The sequence below is a fragment of the Numida meleagris genome, chromosome 2, assembly GCF_002078875.1.
Source record: "Numida meleagris isolate 19003 breed g44 Domestic line chromosome 2, NumMel1.0, whole genome shotgun sequence".
Taxonomy (NCBI): Eukaryota; Metazoa; Chordata; class Aves; order Galliformes; family Numididae; genus Numida; species Numida meleagris.
Genome location: NC_034410.1, coordinates 60,855,591 through 60,882,409, shown reverse-complemented (window position 1 = coordinate 60,882,409; position 26,819 = coordinate 60,855,591). Strand labels below are relative to the sequence as shown.

General features: G+C 44.5%; 1 protein-coding gene and 1 long non-coding RNA gene across 2 annotated transcripts in view; one reads left to right on the top strand and one right to left on the bottom strand.

Moving 5' to 3' along the window:
• NEDD9 (neural precursor cell expressed, developmentally down-regulated 9) overlaps window positions 1–15,088 on the bottom strand; it is a 93,751-nt gene extending 78,663 nt beyond the window's left edge. Inside the window, exon 1 of the mRNA XM_021385693.1 lies at window positions 14,926–15,088. The gene's annotated coding sequence lies outside the window, so the exon portion shown is untranslated. The remainder of the gene's footprint in view (window positions 1–14,925) is intronic.
• Window positions 1–26,819, top strand: part of LOC110393148 — a 52,317-nt gene that overhangs the window by 22,375 nt on the left and 3,123 nt on the right. Inside the window, exon 4 of the long non-coding RNA XR_002434815.1 lies at window positions 2,558–2,676. This is a non-coding gene — a long non-coding RNA (uncharacterized LOC110393148). The remainder of the gene's footprint in view (window positions 1–2,557; window positions 2,677–26,819) is intronic.

The following is a 26,819-nucleotide window of genomic DNA, read 5'->3' as shown; positions in this document are numbered from 1 at the left end:
TTTAGAGGAATGGATGGTGCCCCTGAACAGAGGGATCTGGATGTGTGAAGACTGTGGGATGGTAGATGTGAAGGACAGAATGTGCATGTCAGTAGGTTGGTGCATCTTTGAGATCTTGTGGTGGACACAGGACACTTCAAGCAGGCTGTAGCGCCAGCATTCTAGGATTTTCCACTGTCTAGAGTCACCAAGTGGGATTGAAATCTGCACCCGCCTGCTCTTTGTCTCACAGCCACCAGCGATGTTGGGTGGTCTGAAAGGCAGCTGGCACCACTGGGGGAAGGGTTTTGAGTAATCCTGATGAGATCCCAGCACTGAGAATTTGTTGTTGAGAGAGAAAGTGGTTGAGCTCTTCTGCTCTCTCACCTCCTTCAGGATTTCAAGAGGTCTCCTCTCCATCCCTCTGCTTTGGTGCTTTATTCCCCTTCTGCTTCCTTCCTTCACTGTTTTATCCTTCCCATTCTTCCTCCCCCCCCAGTTTCTGCTGCTTTTGTTTTGAGTGCCAATAGTTAATGAGAATAGTCCCATAGCTTAGGGCTTTCTGTGAACAGAGCCTGAGCAAATCTATTGCTAAAAGTGTGGGCTAGTTTTGTTTCATGTTTTTTTTAGTTATTATTTGTTTGTTCAGCATTGACACTCTCAAGTTTCCAGCTTAAACTTTTGGAGGTCTATCTCAGAGGTATGCACGAGGGTAGGACTGTTGGGAGCATCTCAAAGGATTTGCTCTGGGAACACAGCACAGGCTGAGCTGAAAGAGGCTTTCCATAGCAATGCTCTCAGTCTTTCCCTAACCCTTCAGATGAGTGGTTCTCACCCTTTTTGTAATTGAAACAATCTGACCAGAGAGGTGCCTTGCAGCAGGTCAGCATGCCTGCTGCTACTTGAGGGATATGCTTTGCCTGACCATTTATCCCTGTACAAGTTTTCCCTGCCCTGTCACTGCCCTTCCTGCTGGGAGGGAGGGAGTTCATCCAAGAGAAAGCACCAGGGCAGGTTGTGGGGTAGGAAGTGTGTTCCTGACAAGGAGGAAGAAGGCAGGGTAGAGACTAAGGCTTTGTGCAGAGACCTCTCTTGGAGGTCCCTTGATCATCCCCTTTCACAGTTCCTAGCGCCTCCTGAGTAATTCCAGGAAGTCCTTAACGCTTGCCCAGTTTCCAAGTATTGCCAGTAGTAAGAAAACAGCACTTAAACCAAGTGCTAGTAGGTCTGCAGAAACACTGAGTGAGTCTTTGCTGGCTTAACTCCAGCAGCCAGGGACCACCTCTTGAAGGCTGGCCATCCCCAGAGTAGCCCTGCATGCTAAGCCCAGTGAGCAAATCTGTGTGGAATGGCTCCAGTGCTGCAAAGATTGCTTTGTGTTGCTTTAAACTCAAAAGCTGGAAAATTCAGGGCCAGCACTAAATATTTGTTCCACTTTCAAAGCTGAGCATCAGGGAGCCATTCCTTAAATAGTGGATGTCTGTTCTCTGAGCACAGATGTGCTTATAGCGTAGCTCTTGCCAGCATTTTCCCTTCCTCATGCTTCCCACATGAACGTGCATATGGCTTTTTAGCCATCCATTTTTACCCTTTAAAGATGGTGTGAGGGGTAGTGGCCATTCCTTCTCTGGTACCGGTGGCAATAACATTGTACAAGCTGTTTTCAGCCTTAATTGGTAAAGCTTGCCACACAAGCTATCCTATTTCTTGTCAGAAGCGATAAATCGGACACAGTTTTGGAGCAGATGAAAAGTTAGACAAAATACATTAGTCAAAGACACTTCAGCATATCGGTTACTCTCCTGTGGTATGTGAGCAATAATTCAGTTCTTAAAACCTTCCATCTGGGTTTGGAAGGTCACCTGAGTTCCTGCTGCAGGAATTTAGCACTGAGTCAGTGTGAGGTAGCGGTACTAACCTGCACGTGAATTGATAGATGGCTCTGCATTGCTGTCAGTGTAACTAGAAACAGCAGCTGGCTCCAGCCTGGAATTTGGGATCCTGGTCTCCACTAATCCATCTTCCTGGAACATTCATATCATGCACTATCACTTCACACAGGCCGTCAGTCCCAACTTAGCTCTATCCCTTCTTTAAATAGCGTGAGCTGGGCAAACCCAAGGTAATGACCGTGCTCAGAGATGCACCAAGCACAAGATGACATGTCCCAAGGGTCTGCTGTCCACTCCTTCTACCTTTGGTGTCTGTGTCTTCCCAGTGTATGCAGTGGAGAGGCTGTACTAGAGCTGCATTGCTTCAAGGAAAATACAATAAGATCTTGATGTGAGAAGGAGTCACATCTTCCTATGCCTCCTGCAGCAGCTTCCTTCCTCAACCAAAAGAAAGGCAAGGGTGAAAGTTTTCAGAGTTTTGACAAAGGTTTCTACTAACAGTTTTTTGTTTGTTTGCTTTGAGCAACCATACTTTTGCTTCTGAGTAGAAATTTTATTTCTAACCTCACAGAGGGGATGATATGTAGAGGAAGTCAGAATGGCCAAGACAAAATTGCAGAAATTTCTGAGAAATTTCAGAGAAAAACGTGTTCATTTACCAAACCCTTATGCCCATCACATTTCAGAGAGCACCAAGAACTGGAAAACAATGAAGTCAGGTGTCAAGATGTTGAAGCCAAAAGCAGCCAGCTGAGTCAAATAAAGAAGAATGGAAGGAGGGACTCAAATAGTTGAAGAACAGGAGGTAAGCTGATAAATTCTGGGGTAAACTGCAGGATAGCTGATATATGGGAGTTAAAAGAAGGTAATAAAATTAATGGTAATCAATATAGTTTTTGAAAACTTTATCTTGTCAAAAAAAATGTGCTTTTTGTAAGGTGTTACCTGTTTACTTCATAAGGATAATGGTTTTTATATTTACTTAAATATACATTTCTGTTTAGATTTCTATAAGGCAAGTGATTTTGTTCCAGATGATATTTGGAGTCACAACAAGGCAAGAAATATATAAATGAATTCAAGATATTAAATGAATTGCCATTTGGCAGATAGCCATACTTGCTAAAGCAATTGCAAAGGGGGAATCATTCAGAAAGGACACTCCTGACAGATGCAAGTCTCAGTCCTTGGCTCAGAGCTGCTCAGTCACTTGCTTTTTGGCTTGAGAACAAATGCTGTATTTCATTAGACAAAGACCATGATGACACAACCAACGATGAAGTAATTTTAGGACGACGTCAAGGACAAAACTGTTTTGTCTGGTAAACTCATCTCATAGAAACGATGTGTATTTAAATTGCTGGTCAAATTCAAGGTACTTGCAGACTAAAAGTTTGCTTTTGTCATGCTATATAGACAGTGTTTTGCAAACCAGTGACTTAGCCAGGCTGGTTGTTATGGATGGGTAATCAGCTAAACACGCGCTCCCCGTGTGATACAGTACACCTGAAAGCAAATGCTACTGTCTTGCTGAGTAAAGGTCAAGGAGGTGATATTTCCATGTGTACCACGTTAATGAGACCATTATTGAAATACCAAGTCCGCTTCTGGTGTTTACACATTTTAAAGGGATGTTGACAGATGGGGAGAGAACAGGGTGGCTTAGCAGCGTGAGCATAGGTTGAACCATGTTGTCAAAAGAGAGGCGGAAGAAGCTAAGGCAATTTAGTTCATGAGAGGTGAGATCTGATATTCTTCCACCAACACTGAAAAGCAAAGAGGTATCTAATATTAATTAATAACCATTAATGGTTATTATCTGTCCACTATCTGAGGGTGGACAGATTCAGATTAGAAAACAGCCAACTAAAAACATCTTTTGCTTTCAGCGTCAGCAACCAACCACTTTAGGATGTCAGGTTTGTCTGTCAGGTAAAGTCCATAAGCAGCAAGAACTGAGTCTTTCTGAAAAAGATAGGATACTGGTAAACAAGTTTGTGTGAGGCACACGTGTTATGATGAAATACTGTGGTTTAACAATTTTGAGTAAAAACAGTGAATGTCTGGAAACAATCCAAGCGTTACAGGCAGTAGTGTAGTGAAACTTAGATTCATCTGAACACCTCAGATAGAGATGGCAGAGCAGGCAGCAAGAGTAATCTTTCAGCTTGCAAACCAAGGGTGAAGCTGCTGCTAGCTAAAGCAAGCTACCTCGTACACCATGTTTAGCTTAGTCGTCCTGCTAACTTGGAGCCTTTCTGCTACTCTGTGGGGAAGAGAAGATCTGATAAAGACTGAGAGGTAACCAAGATGCTGTACGTAGGGAGGTCTGGATCAGAATGAACTTCTTGGTCCACAGTGGGTTGTGAATCCTAGTTTTGAGCCAGTGACAGCTGGTCAGTGACTAAGAGTACTGGCTTACGCACATGCAGAGCAAAAATCATCTCCGATCTGAAGCTTTCTTCCTACTTGAATGTGTTAGCAACTCAATCATTAGATGTCTGTCTGCACTGGGGGGATGAAAGAGGTGGCATCTATATGTTAGGCTGTATTTACAGCCTGAAAATCTATTCCTTGCTGGCTTAGCAGGATATCCTGTGGGCTGAAAGAAGTGTGATACCAGGCGCACTCATCTTTACAATATGTTTTAAATGAAGCAATTGCATTTTGAAGAATGTGCTGTGTGGTGGGGATAAAGTAGGAGGGAGAGTCAGGGATCACTGACCTCTCTGATAGAGAGAAAGAAGCTGAAAGAGAGGAGTAGGGGGTGGTTAATCAACATAGAGATAACTGGCTTTCTCATAAATGGCCCGTTCCTGCCACCACTGAGATCAGTGTGGGCCATTTATGAGACCTGTCAGGCGTATGAGAAGTATAATGATGTAATAATATGTGTAAATTTCTGTCCTGTATGCAAGTGACTTGTACCTGAATAAACCCTGCTAAGGCATCATGGGCCAGAAATAAGTACCAGCAGCACTAATACACTCAAAAAGCCTCTCGATCCCTTTTGAAGGGCCTTCCTATTACTTCCAACAAAAGCAACACAGAGCAAGCCTTTCTCTCACAGGTAGTGTGTAATACATCTCACGTTGGTTGGGAGGCTGGGAGAAGCTTGACTTTACATCTATGTTTTGCTCAGATAAATTTCCCACTGGATAAATTTTACCTGTAGGAGGACTTCTGATGTTGGTGTGATTGTGCCTATGCTAGGATCAAAATTTTGATGGGTCTTTTTTTTTCCATGTATTTGTCTTCACAGCTGTGTTAGCCAAAGTGTAGAGAAAGTTTAAGGACTGGGATCCTGCATCTTTCTTCCATAGCAATTGCATTTACATTTATAAGTTGTCTAAGAGACAAGGTTTAGTGGGGAAATATTGCTGGTAGGTGGACAGTTGGACTAGATGACCTTGGAGTTCTTTTCCAACCTGGGTTATTCTATGATTGCCCATATGCTTGATCTGCTTCATGGGACCTATTGATAAAAGCTTCTCTTGTCAAAAATGCTTGCTTGTCTTGGCATTCCCAACTGCTCTATCAGCTTCTCACAGAGGAAACTCCAGAGCTAACCTGTTTGAGTCAGCTTGTCCACACTCTGACACTGACTTTTCATGTGACCAAAGGTAAGTGGCATGGCTCAGAGATGGTGGGATCAGCCAATATAAAACTAAGTAAAATAAGTGGAAACTTGGACAGTGGGAGGTGAAATCTTTAAACAGCACCAAAATGAATGTTGACTGGGGCAGTCAACAATTGCCTCTGAGAGGATACGAGCAGGAGTTGGGCACGCAACATTTCTTCAGACCCACATACTCGAAAAAAGCTCAAAAAGCTGTTTGTTATTTCAGTTTGCCTCATGAAGGCTAATGTTTCTCTCCAAGACCTGCTTGTCACTTAAATCTCTATACTACTATGCCTCCATCACTATGGCATTGAAAGAGAAGTTGTTTCGCAGGAAGCACTGAGGGTGGATTGACACTGAAGGGATTCTGGTTTGGGCATTGTTTTATTTGTGGAGGCAAAAAAAAAAATGCTGAAGACTGAAGGAAAGAACTGGAAAGAAGAGGAAGTGAAAGCTTATTACAATTTCCAGCCTCAGTGTACTATAGCTCAGGCTACACCCGTTTTCAGGGTGTGGGAACAATGCTGTCTGTCATCAGAAGTCCATTGCTCTTTTCTGTACGATGTTTTCCCAATGAGGGTGTGTGGGGGGGTCACCCAGACCCTCCCTGCACAGGCTTAGCTCAGGAACTGCAGTGCAGCAGGGTCCTGGCCAGTGTGAGCTGGTGGCTGCTGAGAAGAGCAATCCCACCCTTCCTCCCGCTTTGCCGGCATTGCCTGCTGGGAGCAGTCGGCTGCTGTGCTGCTCTCCGTCCAGCCTCCCACGTGGCTATTTTTAACCTGGATCAGCATCTCGATTCCCTTCATGTGGCCTCATGCTCTTGCCAGCAGAAATGGACTGTGAAGCTACAGAGTTAACCCCAGCATCTTCGGTAAAAGCAGGCTCCCTGCTTGCCGCCCATCTCCATCTGCTCTGTGCAGGAGCACCCCCTGCATGGACAGTGTCCCGAGGTCAGCACCTGGCACATGTGTTTCTTTACCTGTGCTGGAAGCCTTTCCCACAGTAATGTGGAAGGTTTTTTCCCATTTCTGTGGTGCGTGAGTACAGGCTCACACTACCCAGCACAGCATGTGTAAGCCTGGAATCACTGAAAAGCTGTTCTATCCCACAGTGCATGCATTACTTGTAAGGTCTGCTAGTAGAGTCAGGTAATTTTCTTTTCTGTTTTTCTCATGCTTTTCATTCTGACATTTCACTCAATTGCTTCCTATAGCACTCAAGCCTGTCGTACCCATGCTAGACAAGAAATAATTTCTGCTGGTAAATAGTTAAGATTACAGAACTGTGGGAACAGAACTCTAAATGGAAAACTGCACCAGAAGTGTGTTTCTGTGTGGAGTTTGAATATTTTAGTTCTGAGTCTGACTGTGCTGACCACAACAGGCTCCAAGCACAATCCGTCCCCCAGCTGAAGTCAGTAGGGGTAGGATCCATCTCATCTCACTTGAAAGGTCAGCACTATACATGGCCATATCCAGAGCAGTCAGACAGGAGTGTAAATGTGTTTTGGCACTCAGTCAGAACTATTTTAGATTTCTGTCTAAAGATGTGGACAGACTTCTCTTAGTGGGCGGTCAATCAGTTGCCAATAATGAGTTCAGGTTTGGATATCTGCATCCCCAGTCAGCTGATATGTACCCTCAAACTTTCCACTTACTTCACTTGGCTCCGGATCAGATCTTGGTAGATCAGTGTTTAGTCCTGACTACTCACATAATTGTGAGAATAACCTTTGAGTTCTTGCTCCATAAGATCTTGAACTAAGTGAATATGATGTTAGTGGAGATGTATAATTTACCAACACTGAGTTCTTGCCAACTGTTCAGTGAGGTCTGCCAGTGTTTCTATGACTTTCATGACAACTTACAGTTTATAGTACAAGATTCACAGAATAATTCAGGTAGGAAGGGACCTCTTGAGCTCACCTGGCTGATCCTAGCCAAACTCCTGCTCAAAGCAGGGATCAGAACAGGTCACTCAGAGCTTTGTCCAATTGATCTTTAAAGTCTGCAAGGGTGAATACCGCATGACCTTTTGGCACAGCTTGCACCACTCACTGCTTGGCTGTCCGTGTGGGGAAAATGGCTTTACTCGTATCATGTCAGAACGTCTTCTATTGGAGTACACAGCCTTTGTGTCTCATCCTCCTGCTATACATGTCTGTGAAAAGCCTGGCTTAGTCTTCTTAATCACATTCTTGCAGGCACTGATGGGCTGCTGATAGGTTCCCTGAAAGCCATCTCTTCTCTAGACTGGATGAGGTTGGTTCCTCAGCCTCTCTTCCCAGGCCAAATGCTCCAGCATTGTGGTGGCCCTCTGCTGAACTCATTCCATGTAGTTGGTGTCTTTCCTGCACTAGGAGGCTCAAAACTGGATATGGTGTCTAGTTATGCTCTGACAAGCCCAGAGCAGAGAAGAATAACCACTTCTCCATATCTGCTTGCCATGCTCCTGTTGGTGCAGTGCTATTTTGGGTTTCATTGCAACTGGCGGGCACTGCTAGCTCTGCCAGGGCTCCCAGGTCCCTTGCAGCAGTCACTTGGTCCTCTATGTGTGCTGTTTGATTGGTATGATTTTGGCGAAAGTATCGCAGGGACTGGGAGTTGTGGTGAGTTAACAGTCATTATTATTATCAGTTATCATTAAGCCACGTGTTTAGCTTCAGAGATCAAGAGTTCATTGGTATTTATTGGGAATATTTTCCTAAAACAAAATGCTCACTGGGATTTATTATTCAGTTGAATCCTGGAAAAAAATAATAAAGAATCTGATGTGGAAACTTTAATGGCTCAAATAAAAAGAGCAGTTAATTATATTTTGGGAGACGCTGATCTTCTCTTTTTGGCATGAAAGCTGTGAAGTGCTGAGGTGCTCAGGCTTGTTATGTTCAGGCTTTTCTTCTCTTTTTGGCACTCAGTAGTGCAGCATATGAACAACCTGCTGCTGCTGTTGTATTCAGCCTTGTGACTCCCTAGCAAAGCAGGAATGAGTTGTACCCACTGTTTGGAAGGGAGAAGCTCTTGTGCAGAAACGCAGACACCTCTTGCCTAATTTTAGCTGCCAGAAAGTCAGGCATCCAGACCCAGGTTGGCAGTCCACAATCTCTCCAGAAAGGGAGAAACAGGTCTCTCAAGAGATTCCTTCACATACTCTCTTTCCTACCTCTTTCAGAATAATTAGTCTTAGTTACTAGTCTTCAATCAAGGCTTGAGGCTAAAATCTCAGCTCAGGTTAAGTTTGGATATTACCGTGTAATTAAGTGCTTCTCCCTCCAACTAGCCATGGGGAACATAGAATCCTTCTCGGATTTTCTCCAAATTAAGCAGTCTTCCAGACCATTCCTCATGTTGCCTGAAAGATACCTTGAAGACACTGGGGGCTGAGGGAGGTGGTGAGCAGACAGTAGTCCCTGTTTTCCATCAGTCTGCCTTTGGCAGGACATTTGCTCTCTGTTAATATGGATTCATGGTTGTTGGGGAGTTGGGCCTGATATTTCCACTCCCACCACCTTGCATCTGTGAGTGGTCTTGGGGTAGAAAACATCCCTAGTGAACAGGGACATGACCTATGTAAATGGAGAAAATGTTGCTCTTTAGCTGCTAGAGTGCTTGGAATTTCTTTCGGTAGAAACAGTACTAAAATACTACCTATATCCTTCACCACTTCTTTGCTACTGATCTTGACTACTAATTTCAGTGATACACCTCTGCAGACATCTAGAAGAAACGCAACTGCAAGTGAGTTTTGATGGAGGTATGGGCTTTGGGCTTTTGTTTTGTATGGTTCTCAAGAGATGAGCTAAATTCTCACACTGGGAATAGAAATTACCAACGTGTGTGGAGTACAAAGCAAGATGACGGCATCCTGGGACACAAGCTATCAGTTTTATATCTAGCCGGTGGGGGTCCTGGCCGGTTTGCACTATTCACAGGTTTGACTAAGAGAGCACTTCAAACAAAGAAACTTCAATGCAGAACAGAATCTTTGATTGCATTTTCCTGCATATTGAAAAGCTCTTTTGCACAACCAGCTCACAGCAGCAAGAACTGCTACAGGTTCCCATTCCAAAAGCCAGCCCCTGCCCCAGCTCTTCCTCAAAGGCGCCTCAGTGTTTTGGGTTGAAGAGTTGTGCGGTAACCTAAATGACAGCAAGTCTCAATTAAGATTTAGTTTGGAGGTTAAAACTATTCAATGATTTAGTCTCAGGGATTAAGGAAAACAAAACCTTACCGACGGCTGGATAAAATTCACATTCCTTTCAATTGTGATCATCCTACATCAAGGAAATGTTTGAAATGTTGGCAGTCTCATACGATATGCCTGTGAAAGTTATTATATTGCTTTAAGTAATTTAAGAAAAAGGAACCGAGAGCTATAGCACAAATGTGTTATATAAATCTTCATTGGGATCACAGCTAGTTTTTATAAAAATAGTTTGATCGATGTTAGGTCCCAGTGGGTGACCTTTAAAGAGACCACATCAAATGGAGGGGCAGAGCTGTAGATCTCCACCCCCATGCTGGCTCTTCACAAGAGTGCCTCTAGACAGCTATGTCATCTCTAGCCATAAAATAAATTGAAGAATGTCTGTGTTGCTAACGGGTAAAAAAAGGAGCCCTTTCCTCCCCTCTGCTGGAGCAGCCACATCCCTAGGTTGCAGAGTGAGCCGTTCACCTGCATGGGGGAGTAAGGGAGAATGAAACCTCCCTCTTCATCACTTTGAGTGAAGGGCTCCTGGGACAGGCATCATAGCTATGTGGCACCTTTATTTAGCTGTTTAATTAGTGAGAGAACAACATTATTTGCTAGTTGTATCTATCAATAGCAAACTCTTAATTCTGGAGGAAGTGGAATGTTTGATTTCCAGAGGGGTCTCCTGAAGCACAGAAACTCCTAGGATATGTATATGGGATAGTACATGCCCAGAGATGCTTCTTACCCCAAGTATTTAAGCACAACATCTGTGGTGTTTTTTGTGAGATTGCCCACCAATATTTGAAGTAGGCAAATTATGCACCAATTATTGTGGTGGAAAATCTGCTTAGGCTTTTTTTTTTTCTTTTTCTTTAACTTTTTTTTTTTCCTGGCAGCTTAGAAAATCTTGTTCTTGCCACTTTTAATCAGAAAGCTGAGCAGAAATAATCAGCACTGTTGTTACACAATAGTGACCTATTTTTAGAAATACATGCCAGGGGAATATGAGACAAAACAAAATTCTGCTGAGATGTCCTGTACTGAGTCACTCAGAGATCTGTTTTGGCAAATAAGAGTTCATCTGCTCAGATGGCACTTGTGGAACAAGCCATTGCTCAGGAGATGAAGTGTTAATGAAAGTGGATTTTTTTCCTTTTAGCTGCATTTTGGATTCATGTCTATGACAAAGAGCAGCCAACACTCCTTCTGTACTTGTCAATCCCATGCTGCTATGTGGTGGCCAGTCACTCAAATGAGATTGCTCAGAATGGTTTCATTCAGTTGTTTCCTGTCAAAAAATGTATACTTCCAATCAAGAGCTTTTCCCACCATTTTTCTCTGGGACTATTATCCTAAGGCCATTAAAATGTTTGTGTGAGTACAGAAAAGCTCCATGATGAAGATGTTACCATGGCTGAGGGGCAAAGGGAGTTACAGAGATGTGGATGCTTTGTGGCCGTGTCCTCCCCTGTGAGCAAGTTCCTGCATTGAGTTGCAGTATGTCTCAAGACATGATGTGAAACTGGTGAAGAAATGACATGCTGATGCATCACAACCAGTCAGGCTAGACAAGGCAGCCTCTCTCAACTTAAGAACCAGAGTAACTGAGGTCATTTCTTGCTATTTGGATGATTTTGTAAAGTAAGATCTCTTTTCCCTTCTTTAATTCTCTTCATGATCACATGAAAAAATATCCTCTCTTCAGCTAATTTAGTCCTTAATACTGCTTGTCACTTTCTAGAAGAGCCCTTCAGTCTTTTTCTAGTAGCAAATGATAAGAGGAAGAAAACTACCATGGAGAAGGGGAAAACATCAAAGAGCACAGACCAGCTCTGGTTTAAGCATTCATAAAAGCCACAAAATCCTCTGGAGTTTTCACTGTCCCAGCTGAGCATGTGGGTATTGCAGCCATTTCCATACAACAAGTGAGGTCTAGAAAGCAAGGTTAGGCTTTCTGTGAAAGATAAGTAAAAGATGGAGCAGCAGGCACTTGTTGGAATGCTCTATTGGGCAGTGGCCCCCCCATACAGCTCAGGCACTGGACAGAAGGATTGTGATCAGTGGTTGGAGGGAAGAAGGCAGATGATCATCTTATTTTTCCCCAGCAGAACTTACTAGCAGCTGGGTTTCATCTAGGCATCTATTGAGGTGTTGAAGGAGATGGTGTTGCAGCTGAGCTGTGATGAGTGCGTCACTTGGGACTTCCTTGTTATCTCAGGAAAGGTGTCTGTGCTCCATCTCAAGAGTCTTTCCAACAAGAACTGGAAGGATCAATTACAGAGCATGCTGTGCTCACAGCTTTTTTTCTGAACTGCTGAAAAGTGCCATGTTATATCACATGTGTTTTAATCATTTATCATTTAATCAATCATCATTTAATCATTAATTTAACACATATCACTGTGTTTTAATGAAAGGGATTGCAAAGATAAATTGAAGATCATTATTTTTGCCCTATCGTATAATGGTCTGTCTATATCTCTTGGGAATCCGGTTATTTAGACTCCTTTTTTTTACTGCTGAGAGAGGGGAATTGTTGGCCTGGTCTTAGGTGGGTTGTCACAGGGTCTGAGAACAGCGTACCACATGCTTCAAACCAAATAATGGCCAGTGAAGCCCTTGTCATGCAACTCACAAAGAATAGTCTCTGCTTTTCCATTTGTTCCCCAGATGCTGTCAGGAATGTTTTAAGTATTTGGTATTCATGATATACTCTTTGGTTAGTATTTGATTCATTCAAATAGTTTTCCACTGAGTAGCAAGAACGCTAGTTTCCAGTTTCAATTCTTGAAAGTACAAATTTAAAAATTCTTTGAAATGCCGATATTTGCTTAAAACATGCTGCTTCTGGTAAAATGCCTGCCACTAAGCTTGTGCGGTAAAGGGCTCAGAGAATTCTTTGTTCTAAAAGAGCAAATATAGGTGTAAGAAAGCCGGCAAGAATGACTTTGTTAAAAATAACAACATCAAAACACTATAACCTACAATCAAAGACATTTTGAGTAGATATGGAATATTAACTATTGTTATCAATTAGGCCACCTTAATTACTTGAGACAAGCAGGTAACACCCATAGATTTGGATTTAGCAGAAGGTAGACTGGATAAATATTGTAGTGCTTTGGGAGGTGTTAGGGCGGCCATCAGATGCATTCTCACGTAATAGGCCCTTCAGGTTTGCTCTTCTCCATGAGATACTGTGCAGATCGGACTGCGTGGAGTTGCAATAGGAAGAAAACTTGCTTGTGGGTTGATTAAAATGACTGGCAGGAGGAGTTGATGGGGACTGTTAGAAGGGTGAAACACCTTCCCCAAATTACTTCACTCTTCCTCATCCCCCTTCCCTCTTGAAACACCAGATTCCCCCTTCCCTATTTACACTCCTCTCCCCTCCTGTTGCAGGCTTGGATTTTTAATGCTCCTGCTGCAAGTTGCTGTGTTTCACCAGTGTTCCAAGCTTGGTCCCAGCCTATTCATTCATCTCCAGTATCAGAAGCAGGCATATCTATAAGCCACAATGGCACCTGGCTCGCAGGGAGAGTCAAAGCTGTTTCTCAGAGGCAATGTGGCTTGTCTGATGAAACACAAGCTGTTATTATCTGCCTTGTTTTGTTTTCCTTAGAGGTAGACAAAAAAAATTCCATATTCCAGACATTTAGCCTCAGCACAACACCCCCTTGACCATTCTTGGTCAATCTTGGGCTCCTGTTTATATGACGCTCTTAACAGCACATGTAGCTTTAACTGACTCTGTGAAGCAATGTTGCTTCAGAGGAAGTCTTGGCACTGTAAGCTGAATTTTCTTTCCGTTTTTTCCTAGTTTAGAGAGGAGTGGGTTGATACAGACTTCAGCAACCTACAGTGAGGTTGCTGAGCTTGAAGCTTGGCCACTGTGCAGGTGTCTCCATCCTTGTCTTGTGCTCCTGACTGTACAGGGACAGGTTGCAAAAAGAGAAGTATAAAGGAAGCCCCCAGGACAGTAAAAGGAATGGGCCTTCTTTAATAATTCGTGGAGTGTTGCTTAGCTGAACGTACTTTGAGCATTTTATCTGAGTATAGCTTTTTACTGAGGAAATGATTCCTTGAAATAAGGTGAAAGAGGACGGAATGATTCATTTTCTGCTTACAATACACAGTGTTACCCAAGACATACCCTATTGTCAAATCCCATCGTGCCCTGACTGGTGTCTCTCAGAGGCTGGCTGGGTGGTACAGGTGGCCATGTCATATTTCCTGAGTACTCATGTGCAATCACAGATCAGCAGTGAACATCTGCGGAAAGTGAAAGAAAGAGCTGTGCACCGCTGACACAGCTTTGCAGTCATTATTCAAATAGTGCTCGCAGATGCCTTTTAGCCATTTTTTTTCTGCTTCTTAAATCAAATCCCGCCGGCACTAGTAACCACCTTGCCCAACACCACAGACTAGCAGAGTGGTAATCATGTTATGTTCCTTAGTCATTACGAATTGTGTAAATTAAGCACACACACACAAAAAATCACGATTAAAATTCAACCATGTAAAAATATCTAGGCTAGAAAGCCTAGGAATGAATAGGAATGCTGAAGCAGGCCTACGTCCAAACCTTGCAAAGAACAATTTCTTCTGTCTTTAAGACTCCATTTTAAAATTATCTTTGAGCTTTCTCACATGCTAAAGCTCTGTTTAGAGAACTGCCACTATGTCTTGATGTATCCACATCTGACTGAACCAGACTTTACTGTATATTCAGCAGTAAAAAGGAAATGAGAAACTTCCTGTCTGATAAATACAATAGATGAGATAATTAAACGCTGATGATCTGTTTGGTAACGTAACCTTGGAGTAAGGATGGCCTTCTCCAGAACAGTTTATAGTGTTTCCTCTCAGCACACGGCAGGTGGATGGGCTTTGGCTGCTCAAACAACTCTGCAAATAAACCCACTGCTGCCAGCCAGCTTCCTGGTTCACCTTCAGAAATGATTGCTAGTGAAGAGAGTCTTTGCTTAGAACTTAACAGCAGCAAAAGAGTGGGAAGAGGTCAATCGCAACAGCCAGTTGTCACCCAGAAAATACTCCTCCAGTGAAACAGCCTGTGGTGTACAATGGTGAATTATGCAGCCTGTAGAGTTCGCATGAGTTGACAGGGTTGCTCAAAACCCACCGTGCGGGTGCTCAGCTAAGCCCAGAGGGACCCAGCCGAGCTCAGGCCAGGCGGCATTGCCTCTCAAAGCAAGGGGAGCAGCTGGGGTCACTTACCTGGCCGGGGATGCTCCAACGTCCCTCTGCAGACCCTTCCCACCTCTTTCCTGGAGTCCTGAGGCTGGCGTAGCCTGAGAAGGCTGCGTCCTCCCAGTGGTTTGTTGGGCAAGAGTTGGTTGTAAGAGTATGCTTGTACTTGGTCTCCCCTCTTTCTTGTAAGAGAGAGAAACTGCAAATGTTTTTCTTCCGGTTTTAGTCATTTCCTTTCAGCCTGGCAACCTTGTTTTTTACGGGGACTCACAGATATTCAGGCTGAGTGCGCCTTGAATAAGGCAGCTCATGTGTAGAGTTCTGCGGTCTCCTTTAGGTACCGCGTTCGGCGTAGCTATCCCATAAAATCATTTCCACGCTATTCTTTATTTGTCAGTCCTAATTCCTCAGAACATTGCTTCAGTGCTAAAAATTTTGAATCGTATACTTCTGCAAAGTCACACTGTGGGCTTTAATGGAGGGATGGCTACAGGCTGCCTAGCACTAATCTGGGGAATAGTTGCAAGCAACAAAACGTACCTCAGTGCTTCAGGACACTCCTTCTCATTGATGCAAATGAGTAAGAAGTTGAGAACCTGAATTACTTTAAAAAAATGAAGGTAAGAGATAGAGGGATTGCTGAGGACCAAGGTTTCTTTCCCATGCAGGGAGGGATGGAGGCTCCATGTGCACCTCATCATCAGCGTGGAGATGGGACGAGGCCCCATCTAAATCCATTAAGTGGAAAGTGGGGTTAGGTGTCTTCACTGGAAAAATTCCTATCAGTCACAAAGCAAAGAATATTCAGTGGAGAAGAGAGGATAAGGAGTGTGAGAGAGAAAGGTTCATTCCCTGCATTTCAGGTTTGCAGTCTCAGCGCACATGGCTTCAGAGTGGGATACTCACTAGAGTGCTTCCTGATGGAAGGGTAGATTTATTAATTTCATAGAACCCTCTCAGTCTGTCCCCAGCTTTGTTCTCCTCTGAAAGGGATAAGCAGCCACAGCTGATTTATCACCTTACAAAGTGAATACTGTTTATGTTTTTATCTTTAAACTGCCTGTTTGCTAGCACTAGCCATTTCCATCCATGACATGTTTTTAACATCGTCAAATATTCCTAATCTCCAGACTAATCAGCTGCTCACTTAGGTAAACAGGATTGTTAAGTTGCTTTGTGGAACATTTTGCTGAAGACTGGTGTTTGCATCAGAGAAAGGAAGAACCAGACCTGCAGCTGGTCACACCAATATCTTACTTGAAGTTGCATTTCCCTTGTGCTTCATGGGCCAAGCTGGCCGCAGCTCCCAGCTCCATCAAGGATAATTTATTTTGAAGATGGCAAAATCAGCATTTCAGACCCAAAGAAATGGTTTGGGCACCCTATTCCCCCCTTGAACAAATCTTATGCTGCACAGGGTTGTCTCTGGTTGCCCACCTTGCCCCTGGTCCAGAGACTGTCCCCTCTGCTGGTGCAGCAGGCTGGCACCATGTCTGCTCCTGCACTTCCAGGCATGGCTGTGTGTACCAGAGTGACTTGCATCGGCTTCATCTTGCATGCATACACGAGTAATTAGAAGAAATCTTTTTCCTATTCAACACTGGCCCAATGGGTCATTCTTCCAATGAATGGCTTGCACCCCTGCTGCAGTCCTCTGTAATCATTTTCCTCAAGTCTAGTGGCCATATTTTTCTAAAGATGCTTATTCCCCCAAATCCTCTTCCAACAGCCCCATGAAGCTGTGTATTTATGTTTCCCCTTGGGGCAATCAGTGCATCTTAATTCTTAGACTCATCAAGTCTAAGAATTAGAGCATGTAAGTACTTGGGGACAGCCAGGGGGTAGCAAGAGGAGCCTGGGCCCACCAAACTCTGCCTAAAGCCCTGTTAATTTCATTGGAACAAAAATCTATATTATGAGATTTCCAACTGCAGAGATGCTGAAAACAGTTACAAGTTGTATGCCTTGGGTCTCACTCTCCTTTATCTCTCACACCAAGTTCATCTCTGTGCTGAGAAAGAAGATGTCCTGGTGCGTCCATAGGCATCAGAACATTTAACCCAGCTTCAGCTGGGCTTATGTTGAAATTAGGTGAAATGCTATTCTTGCAGGGCTGCTGGGTGAAGCTGCAAAAATCGCTCAAAGCTGCGCTCCCAGCATAGAATCACAAAGTGATTTGAGTTGGAAGGGATCCTTAAAGGTCATCTAGTCCAGCTCCCCTGCAATGAACATGGAGACCTACAGCTACATCAGGGTGCTCAGAGCCCTGTCCAGCTTCACCTTGAATGTCTGCAGGGATGGAGCATCCACCTCCTCTCTGGGCAACCTGTGCCAGTGCTTCACCACACTCACTGTAAAGAAAACTTTCTTCCTTATATCGAATCTAAGTCTCCCCTCTTTTAGTTTGAAACCATTTCCCCTTGTCCTATCACAACAGACACTGCTAAAGAGTCTGTCCCCCTCTTTCTTACAGCCTCCCTTTAGATACTGAAAGGCTGCTCTCAGGTCTCCCTGGAGCCTCCAGGCTGAACAGCCCCAGCATCAGGGCTTTGCTGGAAGAGCTGTGAGCCAGAGGGAGCCTTTTACAGTAAATCTGGTCCCACGCCTGGTTTGACATCCCAGTCTGAAAATGGGTACATTTTAAGGAGTTTTGTGTTCTGCCAGGAAGGCTGCAGTACAAAGCGCTCGGTATGTTTTTCTGGCAGTGGGACAGAACAGCCCAGACGTCCTCTGGTTTGGATGAGGACTAAAGTGAGAGAAAAGACAACAGTGGCTTCTGGGTTGTTGTTTTTTCTTTACTAAATTGAAAATACGTGTCCAAGGGACACACTGCACTCATGGCCATGGAGAATGACACACTGCCGGGTTTCAGCAGTGTAGAGTCCTCGTTGCCATACCCCAGGGTGCACAAGGCTGTGCTGGGCAGGGAGAGGGGCCAGGACCAGGAAAGGGGAGGGAACAGCCTGTAGCTGGCCCGCTTGAGTCATTTCAGGGTCCTGGTTCACCTCCCAGCTTTGGGATGTCAAGAATCAAAAGAAATAATAGAAGGAAGTCACTGTGAAATGGGAAAACACGATCAGATCCACAATTTGTATCAGCTGCACTTTAAATCCCCCTTTGTCTGCTTTGTAACGGAGAGTTTTGGAGGCAGGCTTTCTCTCAGAGGAGATAGATAACTGCATTAAAATGTTCTTGGGATATTTTGTTTATCTATGCTAAGGTTGAATTGCTCAACACACACTTAAGTAAATAACAAGAAAACCCAAGGTCTGTCTTTAACTGCTGCAAATTGTCTTCCCTCAAAATAACGGAATTCATAATTGCTATGGCTTGAGCAAGAGTTTACAACAGCATTTTTCGGTATTTTTGGTGTAGGGGAAAAAGGGCAGAATGGCACGTAGGAAGCGGGAGCAAGGCACTTGTCCTTTCCCTTGGGACCAGGAAAGTGGGCGCTGCCTTGAGGCCATGAGGCCATGAGGTGGCCAAGTGCAGAGGGGTCTGCATCTGTTCTGAGGGGAAAGGGCTGAGTGGGGCCAGGGGGCTGCAAGTGTCAGATGCTGGTGTGCAGGCTCCTACTTCCAAGGAAAATAAATTGAAACTGGGGCAGTTGCAGAGACAGGTCATTAGGTTCATGAAGTGATTAGGGTTAGTTTTGTTTTTAGGGAGAAGTATTACAAAAGCTTGCTGGTTTGTTTAGCTTAGCAAAACAAAAGCTTCAAGGGAATACAACTGTCCATCGATACTTCAGCAAACACTCGGCAGTAGAAGAAGAGAGCTGTTTATGCTGAGGGAGGACCCTGACCTGAGAACAAATGGGTATTGAGTGCTGCTGGCAGTGCTGGAAGGAGACCTCTACCTGCCGGAGAGCAAGAAGGAAGCATTTCATTCCAGAGAAAAGCAATGAAGACGGTGAAAGGACAAGAAAACAAGAGTTATGTAGAGTGACGGTCGTAGTGGGGCTGTTTAGTCTACAGAAGAGGAAACTGAAGGGAGATCTCATCATTCTCTACAGGTACCTGAAAGGAGGTGGCAGGGAGGTGTGTGTTGGTCTCTTTTCTCAAAATGACAAGTAATAGGACATGAGGAAATGGCCCCAAGTTGCACCAGGGGAGGCTTAGATTCGGTACTTGAAAGAATTTCTTCACAGAAGGGATGATCAAGCGTTGGAATGAGCTGCTCAGGGAAGTGATGGAGTCCCCATCCCTGGAGGTAGTTGAGAAACATGGATGTGGCACCAAGGGACATGGTTTAGTGATGGGACTTAGTAGTGTTGCAAGATGGTTGGACTTGGTAATCTTAGGGTTTTTTTCCAGCATAAATTATTCTATGCTTCTATAATTAGTGCAACAAGAACAAACCCAGTTTGAAGGTGCAGGTTGAGAGACATGGTATGAACTGTGAGAGGGACGTCATTTTCAATTGTGCAGCAGTGGTTGCAGCAGGGTTTACTGGTGCAAGAACAGAAGCTTTTTAGTTGATAGGCAGTTTAACATGGGGAGTATTTAAGAACGCCCCTAACGTTTCTAATGCCTTGTGCTTGCAAAGTTTTCTGAACAGTACAGTGATGCTGTTTTGACTTTGCTTTGGGTTTATTTAGACCAGGGTAAAATTCTGCAGTGGGATTGAGGAGAGCAGCTGTGAAGAAAAAGAACTTTTATGAAGGGCTGGAGCACGAGCGAGGGCACTTTCAGCAGTGCTGTGCGTTGCGTGCCTTGCTTGTCCTTGCTGTTTATTACCCTGTTGTTTAAAATTAATAGGGGTTGTATGTATCTTGTAAATGAACATATAGGATCATTTCCAATGTTTCCATCCATTTATTTCTCTCCTAAGAAGAAACTAATGAGATCTGCAGAAATTGTTCATTGTAAACAAACTCCTTGACAAATATTTGAATGTCTTTGTTTAATAAGTTAGTTGTAAATATTTTTGCCATAGCTCAGTCGTTACCAGAAATAAATCAGTCCTGGAATTTACTCCCTAATATGTCAGATCTTCCTGGAATAACTGCATTCCAGAGGTCACATTCTGTGAATTTCTTTCCTCACTTAAATCACTCGCCAGTCTGAAGGGTCCTATATGCCTGCTGTTGTGAAACCCAGTAGCCATCTGCATTTAATCATTTCCAGGGAAAATAGCTACATGTAGTGCTTCTGGATCTGTGCTTTCCCTCTGAGAGCAAGCATCATCATTATTCACATTTTATGTGCACGTGAAGGATGTCTTTACCTTCCATTCCTGAAAAAACACAGTGGGGTACTTCTGTGATCATAGTGATCATTCCTCAGTGTGAAGTGGTACAGTTATGCTTTAGCGATAGCTTTAATATTATTGCTATGGTACTATTTTGATATGAAGAAAGGAGAAATGTGCACTTGGGCTTCAGTGAGAACTGAGTGCTGTGGTTTCATCTGTGGTATTGTTTTCTGTAATTTAAGAACTTCCAGTCTGGGTAAAAGTTAGAAATTGGCCAAGAGTCTGGAAAGGGCACAGAGAGGAAAAGGAGGAGTAATTCCTTAAACCAGGCATGTCCAACCCATGGCCTGCACGCAGCCTGGCCTGGCTGGCAACGTGGCTGCTCCCAGCCCTGTGCTGTAAAGGCAGTGGCTCTTCCCAGTGGAGTGGCCCCAGACAAGCACCCATCGCTCACAACAACCCAACCATCGAACCAGCCGCATGTGTTAGTTTCACAAAAACAAGGTCAAATATCCCACTCCTTGTATGGTTTTGTTTCTCCCTTTTTAAAATGTTTTAAGCATAATATTAAAAATTAAAATGTTTTGTTACTTATATACTAGCAATATTGTGTATCTTACAAGGGCTGCTCCAAATGTAACACCTCCTGTTTTATTATATTGTCCCACAACGTCAGAGGTGGATGTTGGTGGTATGGCAGTAGAGGGCTGAACCTTCCCATCAATATTTCTTTACATTTTGTTGCTGTGGAGCAGATGGCAGCAGAGGGGCAGTCTGACAAAATGGTGTCTGACATGGGAGCGCATATGGAGCAAAGGCATGTCACTCGGTTCCCCCATGTGGAAAAAATGGCCCTCATTGGCATTCATTGATGGTGGATGATACATTTCAGCAGTGGTGACGGTGGGTCACCTCCGCTGGTGCAGCTTTCTGTGAGCACTGCATGCAGGCTCTTGTTCTTCGCTAGTGAAAATGCGTAGCTCGTGGTGGTGACTGTGTTGAGAAATGTGCTTTACGGCTGAGAATTTTCTCTATCAGATAGTGTTATTGTGCTCTTTGTATTGGTTGTAGCTACACTAGACATAAATAGGATGTGTTACTTTTGGAGCAACTTATGTATATGTGGCCCTAGACAATTCACCTTTATTCAGTGTGGCCAAAAAATTGGACAGCTGTGCCTTAAACCAAGCTGAAATTGTCACTGTCCTTGGTTGGGAGAAGGATGAGGGGGTGATGGGGCACTCAGGTGGTGGGATGTTCTTCATAAGACATCACCTGACTCTACAAGAACTGTTTCACCTTATGTCTTCAGTGTGAAAGATATTTAAGTTACTAAAATGGGACAGAACTAAAGCCCAAACTCCCCTTTTCTTGTTTATGCCAATTCATTTTCCATTAGGCAAGGAAATAGGCTCATTTCAGGATCAGAGGGAAGCAATCATCTCTATTTTCTTCCAGGTAAAAAAAAACATTTCACAATCATGGATCTTCCTTCTTCTTTGAAGTGTAACTTATCATGAATGTGCAAGCAGAAAAAAACGCTCATTCTGAACAGCCTACATAACTTTTTTTTTTTCCATGCTAACAGTGAGACAGTGATCCTGGTCATTTGATGAGAAAATAGGAAAGTGGAGGGTCCCCCTAGAACAGACCCCACTTTTTCTCTTTTTAGTATTTTGCATGGAAGAACGCCGAGTTTGGCAGCCTTTCAAAGCCTGCAGTCTTCTGGCTGAACTATTTTGAGTCTGGGAGCGTTTGGTTATTCTTTGCCCAAATGTCAGCACTTTGCTCTCTATTAGATGTGTGCAGCGAATGATTTCACTTTACCAAAGCCCTGGTTTTCCACAGGAAATCGTTTGCAGTGGAAGAAGGCTTGGCTTTACCTCGAACAGCATCCCTGTGGAGCCAGGTGGCTGCAGCAGCCTCACAGAATGTGTTTTCACACAAGCTTCTCAGCAACGCTTCTGACAGCAAGCAGAGCAGCCACCAGGACCCATGGGGAGGGCAGGGAGAATTTTTATTTAGGGAACCAGAAAATGCTGCCTGTGAGGTTATTTTGTTGTTCAACAACTTACCTTGCAAGGAGGGAGTACAATGTTCTCCAAATGAGAGTAGAGGATTTTCTGTGTTTTGGACTGTTTCAGAGAGGCCCCTCACAAAATACTTCTGAACAAGCTAAAAATAGCCTGCTCCACTAATACCAAGGAAACACTTCTTTTTGCCAAGAAACTGCAATCCTATTTTTCATGCCCACTGATTTTGGAAGGCAGACTTACAAGTCCCTTTGTGTTGGGCCCCTTTCTGAGTAAAGGGAAGATCAAGGTTGCTTTGTGCTTTGTTTGAAGAGCTATCAAACAGCAGCAGTATCAGATAATGTGGATTATAATGCTACAGATCTCTACAATTTGATGCATTTTAATTACTGGCACAAAATGTATTCCACAAGACATCTGAGGCTTGGAAACACGCACTAATTAAACACAGTGTGCTGATATCTCTGTTTTCCTGAACTGCATCAACAACAAAATTCTCTAACAGGTCAACACAACCTCCTCCTCCCCTTCACCTCTGAGCTGCCGGTGCTGACCAGAGCAGCATTTTCATCATTATCTGATTTATGTAATGGCAGATAAACTCAAAAAGCAGGCAGAAATTGGGCCAGAAAATACAGTGGCCTTTCCAGCGGCTTTCCACAACCTCTAAGACTCCTTACCTCAAATAGCCAGCTGAAGCTTTACACAAAGCAAGCCCATTTTTCTCTTCACAGGACCAACGATCCTACAAAGACACACTGCTACATGGAAGGTAGATGCACACTTGGCATTCCCTTCTCATGGAAGACCTCATCCCAGCCACCAGTTTGCAGAGCTTGACAGTGAGATAACTCAGTCTCAGAAACCTGCCCTGCTATCCTCTCAATGCCATTTTGGGGGCCCATTTGTGCGGGGGCACTCTGATTCTCTACCTTAATCAAAGATGAGTAGGTTGGGTTGCTGATGGAGTTGCAACTTTGAAGGAGACATTCACTTTGAGAAAAACATTTTTTGGGGTGGAAGGAGGAGGGATGATCCTGTGCTACAGGGTGTGTCAGGACACGTGGCTGCACAGCACTTCTAGACAAGGGCTGGGTGCCTCTCTACCCATCTATGAGCTTCAGCCCAGTTTGAAACTGAATAGGACTTCAAGCCACTCATGAAGAGTTAAAATTATTGGTTGCTTCGCACAACTCAGCATGGGCATAAGAAACCAAGGGGAAAATCTTCAGAATGAGATACACCTTTGTAGAGCAGCCAGAATCAAACAAAGTCCTATGCAGACTGTGCCTGTCACCTTCCTTCCTTCCATCTCCCTTCTTTCCATACTCCTTAGAGACTTGAAGATCATGGACTACGTACTGAAGTCACTGGGAGACTAAAATTGACCCTGGAGGAGTGGAAAAGGGACATGGCATCATGAGCAAGAATGTGCACAGGTTAGGGGAACATAGGCTAAGGGTTAGCAAGTTAATCCAACAGCCTTCTTCTTTTGTCAAAATGATGGTATTTTAGCTCCTGTCTGGACTGCTGACTCTGGGCTAGTGAACAGGGTCATGTTCGTTGACTACAGTCTGTTCAATCATTAGCTATGTATCATGTGGAAACCCCAGTGCTACATAGATTTGCTGAACCCCAAGCATCCCTCATCTAATTCATTCCCTTCCTACATAGAGTCAGGCCCATGGGTAAGAGGCACACCACTGTGATCCGTATTTACAGGACACCACTATACTTCCAGGAGGAGAGTGCTCAGAGGCCGATGGGTCCCAGTTTGCATGTATGCTCCTGTACTGGTGTGTGTGCTGGCTGTGCTGTTCTGCAGAGCAGGAGATAAGGATGAGATTATCCTGTGTCTGGCAGTCGCAGCCTCCTCAGACCTTTCTCTGAAGCATCTGGTGCTGGGTAGTGTCAGAGCTGGGATATTGACCCCTGTGTCTAAGAAAATCTGGCAATTTCCCTATTTCCAGGCACTGGACAGAAGCAGACTGTTTTCTAGCATTGGGTGGCTCATATTTCTCACCAACGCTGACAGCCTAATGTCACTTTCACATTCCCTCTTGCTCCTAGCGCACAACCTCAGGCTGAAGGTCAGGGGGTAGATCCTGGATGTTCCCATGCAAGGAAAATCAATTTCAGTTCACAAAAGACAGAGAGGTCGGTGCAGGAGGTCACAGCACGGTTTCAGTTGCTCTTTGGGTTTAGAAGTTTGAATGAGGAGGAGGAAGGGGGATGAACAAGGAGCTATTGATGGAGCAGGGCTGTCTGCAGGCTGGCAGAATGAGAGCGTGAGGAGAGGTGTAGGCAGAGGGGCCATCTGCATTGGAGAGAGACCTGTCCCACTGTGCCAGAACCCTAGCTATCCGCAAATCTCACCACTAGCTCTGCTTTGGCCTCACTTCGTCCCATTGTGCAACGGGATGCCCACCAAGTTGGGATTTCAGATATGACCAGAGGCTTTTGTCTTTGTGGAGCATTTTGATACCTGTTTGCCTTTCTGCTTGCTGGCGGGCACATGCAGCTGTGTGGGGCTTCAGGCTGTGGCACCAAACCCCTGCAAACATGAGCAGTATTTCAGCTGTAACATACGCAACAAAACATATCAGTTCCCAAGGCCTGGAGCAGTGCTGTTGTCTTCATTTGGTGGCAGATTCAGGGTGCCCAATGCTTCATTGAATTCAGTGAGTTACATCAGGAGCAGAAAATGAATCGGGACCTTAGCTTGCATTGCCAGGATCTTGGCATTTAGTTCATATTTGGTGCTGCTATAAATACATTATTTGGCTGTGATTCTTATTTACAGATTTTTTTAAGGTCAGCCTCACTTTTTTTTTTTTTTTTTTTTTTTGCACCATGAGAATGAGGTGAGTCCCAAAGCACCCAGCAGGACTCAGGAAGGCAGAATAGCTCAGGCAGGGCTCTTTCTGTCCCCACACTGCCTGCTGCCTTCTCACCATGGGCAGAAAAAGCCCAAATGCTCCATTCAACCCAGCGTTGTTTGGAGTTCCCAGGAATTTCACCCCATGACTTTGACCTTTGACAAGAACACTTAATTATTTCCAGCACTCAAGCCAGGTCATAAACCGGCCCTTTGAAGAAGTTTCCTGCTATCCATAAAGGAGAGCTCGGGGCTCTGCTCATTGTGGAGTTTACATTCCTTGAATGGAGGGGCTTCTTGAACTGATGGGGGCCTGGGTCAAAGAGTTCAATGTTTGGGTTTGTTTTTAGAAGAGATGGATCCCTGTTCCAAAATTTGTTCTTCTGTCCAGACATTGTACCTCACAAAATTTTCCTTTTTTATTTCTGCTCCCCTCACCTTCCTGCCCCCCATTCTGGAATTTGAGATTGCTTTGTTATAAAGGTAGAATCCGTCTGCATAATCATAAAACTATTGGTGGAATAAAAACTATTCCACCCTTTTCTTATCGGCAGGGTCACGCTTGGAGACTCACCAATATTTTATTCATCCACATACTCCGCAGCAGCTGCTTTGTGCTCCTGAGCCTTGGATTTTTGGCAGCAGCTTTTGGACGTCTTTCTTCTCCTGGCTGATGTGCGGCACATTTTCTGTATACAGCAAGATAAACTTTTATTTTCACCTTTTCTTCTAAGGCTCTTTGTGCAGTCCAGTTGGTCAGGGCATTATTTACCCTTCAGTCAAAAAAATGACCTGTGCAAAGCATGACCTATGCTAGGCTGTGCAATGAGCAGAAGGCAAGACATCAGTGTGGGATGGGAGCAGCTGGAGTATTGGGCCACGCTCTGCTGGCAGTGAGGTCTGGCAGGGAATGCAGCTCTGCCTTCCCCTGGTCGCAGTGTTACCAGTAATTGCTTCTTTTTCCTTACATGGGGATGTGGTTGGTGGGGACATTCTTTGGAAATGAAAAGGCAGCTCTTGCTACCAAACAACACTTGCCCACATTTCTAGCATGATGCACCGTAACGCAGCAAAACAGAGCTGAAAAAAACAAAAAAACAAAAAACAAGTTTTTACTGAAATCCCTTTTTTTAGTGCAGATTCTCAGCTTTTGCAGCTGCGGGCAGGGGCACACTACCTGGAGCCAGGGTGGAGGCAGGGCACAGAACTAGGGTTCGATTTAAGCCTGCAAGATCATAGAATCATAGAAAGGTTTGGGTTGGAAGGGACCTCTAAGATCATCCAGTTCCAACCCCCTGCTATAGGCAGGGACACCTCCCTCTAGGCCAGGTTGCTCAAAGCCCCATCCAGCCTGGCCTGGAATGCTTCCAGGGAGGGGGCACCCACAACCTCTCTGGACAACCTGTTCCAGTGTCTCACCACCCTCACAGTAAAGAATTTCTTCCTAATATCTAGGCTAAACCTACCCTCTTCCAGCTTAAAGCCACTTCCCCTTGTCCTGTCGCTACATGTCCTTCGATAAAGTCCCTCCTCAGATGCCTGCAGGGAGCTGGAGGAGGAGGAATGAGAATGCATGCATTGAGGACGAGCAGCAGTGGCTGTGCTTGCCTTTTTTTGGTCTGTGAAGAAGGAATCAATTTGGGCAGTGATGCTGTTACGGTCGTCTCAGCTGGCAGAAAGGAGCTGTGAGCATCATCCCCCACTGAGGGTTGGATTCCGTAGCCTGACCTGGAAAATTCCTGCCCATCTCTGCCTGCAGGGCCGCAGGCCTTCGCTTGGCTTGTGTGTGGGAATTTGGTCACAGGGAGGTGGGGGGG